The sequence below is a fragment of the Haemaphysalis longicornis genome, unplaced genomic scaffold (genome assembly GCF_048455015.1).
Source record: "Haemaphysalis longicornis isolate Haplotype H1 unplaced genomic scaffold, Haemaphysalis longicornis Haplotype H1 scaffold_8, whole genome shotgun sequence".
NCBI classification, from domain to species: domain Eukaryota; kingdom Metazoa; phylum Arthropoda; class Arachnida; order Ixodida; family Ixodidae; genus Haemaphysalis; species Haemaphysalis longicornis.
The window spans coordinates 48683403-48692087 of NW_027526445.1; positions in this window are offsets into that span (position 1 = coordinate 48683403).

Here is an 8685-nt window from a genome sequence, read left to right on the forward strand (position 1 = left end):
ATTGACCTATACAGCACAAACAACAAAAGCTATGGATTCATGAGTTTTTAGAAGAAAGGGATTCGAACTGCTGCTACTTCATAAAGACATTTTCACCCTGATATGATGGTTGAAAAAAAACCTTCATGATACTTTGGGAGGCGTTGATGCATGCATGGTGGTATTACAATTATAATTTCGCCAAGCGCGCTGTTTCGGCGAAACACACGCGGTGCATGCAACACGTGAAACAAAGACCCATAGGCTTAGCTTCTCTTATATTACGTTTGAGAAAGGATACGATATCAGTACCTAGTATATATCGGTGTTCTCTCTGAATTAGCTATGTCATACAGATAATGGTTAAAGTAGCTCTGAAGAGGAACATTGTATGTGCAAGTAGGAAGGGAAAATGCAGCATGTGAATGGCACACTGCAAGTAATAATTATTTAAACGTTAAGGCGATTACAAGAACGATAGATTTGAACGAGGTGCATACATCCTGTTACCTAGTTTATTTCATCATGGCTGCTAAAATAATATAATGATGTTATTAAAGTTATAATTGGTTGCTATACCACCGCGCCCCTGGACGGTATCTCAAGCTTGTTGAGCTAAATCTACATTCTTCAGTCGATATATATTTTTGTAGTTTTCATATTTATAAAAATATAGTGTTCATAAATGCAAAAAAAGAACAAAACATATAATCCCAAAGTAACGTAAAAGCATAAGTCTGATTATTTAATCACACTTGCCAGGAAAATCATGGGAAAAGTGTGTGGTGAGCTCCGGAGTCAGGCTGCACGTATAGGATGGCAAAGTCTTGTTTGTTTTTTCGATATTTTAGCCGGACTAGGAAGCTCTCCAGGGACAATACGCGGAAGCACGAAACCAAACGCATCGCCGCATTTTATACCAAACAATGCTTGTTCTTCCAATTCTTAAATAAAAACACTCGCCCCTCCCGAAGCGCTGTTCAATCTAATGACGAAAAAATGGCTGCGGCTTAGCTCCGCTAACCTTGGATATGCAAAGCAAAAGCTTGGCTTCGTCTGGTTGAGTCTTGGTTTCGCTTGGTTAACCTTTGATTTAGCTGTATTTCCGACCACGTCTCAAAGTCGTTCGGTTCCGTGCGACGCTCACAGGAGGAGGCCGGGCGAACGCGGTGTTCATTCATGGCGAACGCACCGTTCCTCTTCGCCGAGCGCGAGACGAGTCACGTTGCGCGAAACGACCCAGCGCCGCATGCATGGGAGGCTGCGGGGGTGGTTGGCTGCCTCGGCCGCAGCGGAGGTGGCGACCACTGTCGACGCCAGCAGGCGCCAACAGCGGACCCGGTGAATCGCGCGATGCGCTTCGAGGGGTGTGTCGCCGGGGGTGTGTCTCCGGTCAAAAGGTCATTTTCGCATCCTCCACGAAATCGCTGGAAGAAAGTAGTCAAGCTTTGCTTTAAAAAATGGCCCCGTATATGCTCACTTCCCTGAAAATGCCGACAAACATGCTCACTTCAACTCTGAATAAGGTTTTTCTCTCCCTGTTGTCGATAGGCGGGAGTCTTCTGCCGCCTCCGCCACGTAAATTTGCCCCTATTCTCCTCCCCCTCCCCCGCCACACACACATTTGCTACTCCAACGATAAACACGGATGATGTTTTCTAAAGTTCAGACAATTTTCCCACGTTCCACTGCTCGGACACCCTGGAATGCCGCCATGACGTCCAGACTCGGGCGCGAGGTCTTTTGCATTTTTAGGTCAAAACATTGTTTTTAACAGGTATTTTTCATTTACTATCGCAAAAATCAAGCAGCAATGTATTAGGGCGAAGCCCATTAGGGGCTCAGGCTGTCTGCGTCTCGTCCCGTCGTCGTCGTTTCGTGTTGTCATAGCACCGGGGCACTCGTTTTCCAACGCCTCGAGCTAGAACACTTTATTTTTGTGGGAAAACGGGTACTAAAAGAACACACTGGGGCACTGGCTTTCCAACGCCTCGCGCTAGAACCCTTCGTGCTTCAAAGACGTAAGAGTTACAGCAAAGCTGTATACCTCTACGCCCCAGTGGTTTCATCTCCGTGGGCGAAAACGCCAAGGCGACAAGAATACACTTATATGCTTCGCCTCTCCCCAAGTTTCTCGTTAGTAGAGATGGGCCCGTTTTTTCTACAAAAGGACACTGCAAATACCACTTACGTATTGATATTTTGCCTCAGATTGCATAATGTTTTTCTTTTTTTTTCATGGACATTGTTGACAAGTGTATAGTGTGTTTCTAGGTTTAGTGTTTCGGGAAGTTTTTGCCCATATGAACCTCTCGTTCAGGATTAAGTATACGTAGCCCAAGAAAGACTATCATCTTTAAAAATTGGCCCCGTATCTGCTCCTTCCGTTGCAAATGTCGACAAAAGACGATAGTCTTTGTCGAAATTTGCCAAGTAAATGCCTTCTTTCGCTTTCCGGCCCGCTCATTTCATGTTGTTCCTCTTGCGTTGCGCCCTTGATGTCCAGGGTTAAAATGATGTTTGATAACATCAGTCACAAGGCCATCCTCCAAGCTCTAGCCTCCATTGATTGTGGACAGCGCATGTACGACTACGTCGCAGCTTTTCTAACCGACCGTACGGCAACAATTGGCACCGGTCACCTCCGCTCAACAAAATTCAATACAATTTCCCGAGGCACTCCCCAAGGCTCAGTTATTTCCCCGCTCTTATTCAATATTACTATGAAGGACCTTGCAAGATATCCCGCATCTTAGACATGCTCTCTATGCGGATAATCTCACCCTTTGGGCACCAACATGAGCAATAGGGGAACAAGATGCTCTACAAGAAGCCATAGACGATAAAGGGCTCGAAAGTGCTCCGGAGAAGTCGGCTCGCCTCACTCTCTGCATCGGGACGGCGCACCAACGAAAGCGCAGCAATCCCGACCCGGAGCTTACCATCAACGACCAGAAAGTGCCAAATGTATCAAAACTACGCATCCTGGGTCTTACACTACCAAAAAAAATAGATCAGGCCTTCATACAGTTGCACCGCTTCACCATGCAGACACTCAGTCAGCTAATCCACCTCATAAGATGCGTGTCAAACCGCCAATTTGGCTTGCAAGAGTCAGACACAGTGCGCATTGTCCAAGCCCTCATAAGCCGGGTAGCTTACGGAACCCCTTATTTGGCCCTGAAAACCCCCGAAAAATCCAGGCTCAATGTCATCATTCGTCAAGCATATAAGACAGCCTTAGGACTGCACCAAAAAACATCGACGGAGAGATTATTGCATCTTGGACTACATAACGCATGGGAGGAAATGCAGGAGGCGCATCATAGCTCTCAACTGGAATGCTTACGCCTAACATCAACGGGACGAGCTATATTAAGACGGCTGGGATATGCCATACCGCCACTGCAAGAGCATAAGGAGCGGGTTTCACTCCAACTCAGACAAGCCATCAGGGTAGCCCCCATACCAAGAAACATGCACCCACTGCACAACAAAGCTCGACGCATAGCAAGAGTACGAGCCACGAATAATAAATACGGCGACAATCCAACAACAAGGTACACGGACGCGTCTCCATACAGAAACAAGGCAGCCCACGTCGTGTGTGTCACCAATGCAGCAGGAAAAGTAACAACCGCCCCCACCGTCCGACAACATCAACGGAAGCTGCTGAAGAAGCCGCTATTGCCCTGGCCATCACGACGGGAAAAGATGCATTTACAATTTTGGCGGATTCGCAGGCGGCGTGCCGCAGTTACCAACGAGGCCGCATCAGCAAAACGGCACTTCCAATTCTTAAGAATACTGCCCACATAACTGAAACGCGGCTCATCTGGATACCTGGACACGAATCTCTCGCTGCCGCGCGCTTTTACACCGGGCCATTACCACAGAGGGACTAACACAGCTTGCGGCCCCCAAAACAGAACCGCTTGTCAGGTATGCTGACATTCTCATTTACTACCGTCAAGGCCGAAGAACCTTCCCGACTCCGCATTACCAGTTAACAAGAGCAGAAGCCACCACCCTTCGAAGACCCTGGAAGGCGCTCCGTCCCACTCTGGCAGTGGTGGTTGCGGCGACCAGTCCACGCATCTAATTATCGCTCTCTGCAATCCAGGTTAATTGGTTCCACGAAATTCGAGGTTCAGAGGTCTCTTTATTGTTTGCTTACGCCGCAGCTACTGCCCAGATCACTGTTTTGCCTTACTTGCTCTGTACTGAATGATGCCGACGAATGTGGAACTCGCAAAAAGAATTGACTTGCTCGAGGGTCTACTCAAGGGGAACCTAGATGCATTAGTGCTTGAACTAACAACAAAAATCAAAGAAAAGCTTAGTGACCAAGGGCTTGGTGAGCAGGCCTCCTTGGCTGAAAGCGTTCATCATATGTGCGACCTCTGATGAGATGAAGGCGAAACAGGTCGAGCTCATTTCCCCGAACAAAACACTTATATTGCGCAACAACGAACTATAAAAGGAAGTTGCCGACCTAGAAAAGTGCTCCCGGAGCAACAATGTAGAGATTAGAGGTGTTCCCTCTACCAAGGGAGAGGACTGTGCTGCGATTGTTCAGCTGATAGGGGAGGTACCTGAGTGCCCCGTTGCTTGCGTGCCCCGACCTAGACACCGTGCACCGCCTTCCCGCGAAATCTGGTGACAAAAATATTATTGCCCGCTTTCTTTGTCGCGACAAAAAGAACGATTTCTTGCGCAAGGCCAGGAAAGCTCGTCTGTGCATTCGCCAACCAGATTGGTTTTCCGGAAAGCTTAAATACGCCAGTGTTTATAAATTAGCATCTCACCGCTGACAACAAAAGGCTATTCGCCAAGGCACTTGCTCTCAAAAAGCAAAAGGGCTGGCAGTTCTTGTGGACTGGCAACTGCCACATCTTGGCACGTAAGACAAGCGACAGAAAGACGTATCGCATTTCATACGAATCTGACCTGCACGTTTTCACCTAATTTCGCTCATCTAATCTCCTGCCGCTTGCTCCGCGCAATTGCGCGCTCAAAACTTTCATGTCGCTGCTATCTCCAGACAACTTTAATCATATTCTACCAAAAAATAACTTTTCATTGATTCACTTCAACGCGCGAAGCTTACGAAAAAATAATGATAATATCAATAACTTTATCACGTCCCTCGACCATCATTTCTCAGCAATATGCATTTCTGAAACGTGGCTTTGTGATACCGTTAATAACTTGCATGGATTTTCATCTTATCAGGCTGAATATTGTCATCGATCCTCGGATAGCTACGGAGGGGCTGACATTTTCCTTGATCCCACCGTCCTTTACACACGCAGGCATTATCTATCGTTCAATATTAGCAACTGCGAAGCTGTTTGGTTAGAAATAGAAGATCCTTTTCTTGCGCATAATCGCAAAAATTTCGTTCTTGACTCAGTCTACCATTCCTCATCATCTTCCGTTCCAGAATTTCTTCATTCTCTTGATACCATTCTTAACAAGCTATCATTCGAAAATAAGAAACGTTTTGATATTAGGTGACATAAACATTAATCTTCTCGACACTAGTGCTAAGGTATATACTGACTACACTGATTGCTTCTCTGGCCATGGATTCGAATCCGTGATTAACACCTACACGAGATGCAGCCTTAGGGGTTCTAGAACACTTCTAGATCACGCATTATCTAATCTAACCCCGACTCCAGTATCTGGTGTACTATGCACTGACATAACTGACCATTATCCCATTTTTGTTTAATTAGATCACTCAGCTCCCCTCTCTGATAAATCCTTTTTTACTTCTGTTTTTTCTAAACATAAATTTACTGACACCATTCCCAGTACTGACTGGCCTGGTGTTAATACCGCAATTGATCCTGTGAAGGCTCTCGGTGAATTCTGTACATTGTTTTTGCATGCTGTATCATTGAGCACAACTGTTAAATGTAAAAGTACAAACACGCATATGCAACCCTTGGATGACGAATGCTTTACTGACCAGTATACGCAAAAAAAAAAAAAAAACCTTTACCGGAAAACAAAACGTCATCCTTTTAATACTGCTTTAGCCCAACGTTATAAAAAATATACTAATACTCTCAGTAATCTACTTAAGCTTGCTAAAAGGCAATATTATGAAACCGAATTTACGAATAATAGCCATGACACCCAAAAACAATGGAAACTAATCGGCGAATTTTTAAATACAGTGTCTTCGCGTGATCATTTTCAGGAAATTAACTTTAACGGGACAGTCTTTCTTCAGCCATCCGACGTTGCTAATGCTTTCAGCAACTTTTTCTCGTTATCAACCCGAAGCATTAAATCCATACCACGTTCCCCACACACGCGTTTTATCTGCACCCCGTTACTGCCAATGAAGTGTACTTAACGATTTGTAACCTCAAAAATACCTGTCCCGGTTTGGATAACATTTCGATGCGCCATTTGAAACTTGTTGTTAATATCGTTTCGGAAACAATAAGTATCATAACTAATACAATTTTTAAAGGGACACTGACACAAAAATTTTGCATCTTGTTTTTTTTTTTTGTTGCGATAAGTAGCTATTGACCTACTTATCACCTGTAGAAACCTCATTTGCTTCAGCGTGCGATGGTTGTTTAATTAGAGGCATTTTCAACGCAGCCAATCGAAGTTTCGGTTTCAGCTGGTGCCGCGAAACGATGGATTTTGTGTGAACAAAGCTGACCACGTTACCGTCGGAGGGATATCACTGAGCAGAGCAGCCGTAGCACTGCCAAATCCGCATCGCTGGCAGTTTCTGCGAATGCCCCCACGTACTGACCTCGTGAGCCGCTTAATTAAAAAACGACCGTGAATGTGACGCAGGCGCTGCGAGTGCAAATGCTACCGCGGCTAAAGAACGACGCGCGACGCTCGAGACAGTGGGTGGCAAGACGCGATAGGAGCAGCCGGCCGGTCTGCCTACAGGTCCGCCTACAGATGTGTTCGGCTTAGCACTGCGGCGGATATTTGATTGCCGCTCTCGTAAGCGGTGCCGATGACAATTTTTAATGCAACCCGCCATCTCATCATTAACTCCTTTCTCATATAAGCTGCCATGGTTGGGACTTGGGTACAATTTCGTGCAGCGGTAACAAGCTATCACTCGAGCTACCTGCGCCGGCCTGGGCCACTTCGCGGCCGTGGCCGCCGCCTGCATTGACCGTGCGGCTCGCTCAGTGTGCTTTTCGTGTCTCCGGCGCGTTTTCGCGTCCAATGTAAATAACCAGTAATAGAAACAGAGTGCCTGGAATCGCTCTAGAACTTTGGTCGCGGCCAGCTGGCCGATGATCCGACGAAATCACGTCGCCTCCGCCGCCAACGATCGGGTCGTTCGTTCTCGAGAGCCGAAGCTCCGCCTTCCGGCCCTCCGATTGGAGCGGCGAGTCGGCGAAAAACGCGGCAGTGCGGAAGCGGCAAACACAAAGTCGTGACGTGTTTGGATGTTGTTTATTTAGAAAATATCCACGGGATGTCGATTGCGCGTGGTCCTCTGCTGGCTGCTCGGTTGCGTTTCGCACACTTTAAAATTGATTTTAAATATGTTCTAGGCTGTATTCTCCGTTGATATTTTGCAGATGATGTATATGTGTTGACATCAATCTATCTCCGAAGTTATCTCGCCTTCAAAATTTTGTGTCAGTACCCCTTTAAGTCTGGCATTTTTCCTAAAAACTTAGAGGGCCAAGGTTGTTCCAGTATTTAAGAAAGGTAACAAGGAGTTTTCAACTCTTTCCAGTTTGAGCAAGATCATCGAACAGTTACTTGCTAAACGCTTAACTAACTATCTAAGAAAATTTAACGTAATAGATGATTCACAGTTCGGTTTTCGTGCGGGAATAAGTTCCACTAGCTTGGCTTTACTAACCTTAACCAATTTTATTAAAAAATCTATTGACTGTGGTAAATATGTTGGCTCAGAATTCTTCGACTTCACAAAAGCTTTTGCTTACGTCAAAGACTTTCTGACGGACCGTACGACGACGATCGTGGCCGGCGACATGGAGCTACCGAACAAGACGCTGGGGAGCGTGGGCACGCCGCAGGGCGCCGTGATCTCGCCGGTGCTGTTTAACATGGTAATGATCGGGGTGGCCGAGCGACTGCGGAGTCTCCCGAACGTCAAGCACACTATATACGCCGACGACATAACACTCTGGGTGACCGGCGGCAGCGACGGCGAGATCGAGGCGGCACTGCAGCGGGCGATCGACGAGATCGAAGACCAGCTGCGGGGAACGGGGCTGGTGTGTTCGCCGGCGAAGTCGGAGCTCCTGATCGTACCGCCGCGCGGGAAGAGTCGGAGTGACACGACCGAGCCGGATATCAACCTGAGAACGAGGGACGGGACGGCCATCCCGCACGTGAAGACGCTACGGGTGCTGGGGCTGCACATCGATGCGCTGAGGCACAACGGCCTGACAATTGCGAAGCTGGACGCGAAGGTGTCTACGGCCATTCGGCTCATCAGGAAGGTGTCGACGCGGCACGCGGGGATGAAAGAAGCCAGTCTCTTGAAGCTGGTGCAGTCGTTTGCGGTCAGCCACGTGGCCTACGTCGCGGCTTTTCACGACTGGAAGGCGGCGGAGCGGCAGAAGGTGGACGCGATTATACGCAAAGCATACAAGGCGGCACTGGGGCTGTACACGCACACGAGCACAGGGCGACTCCTGGAGCTGGGGGTGCATAACACGCTAG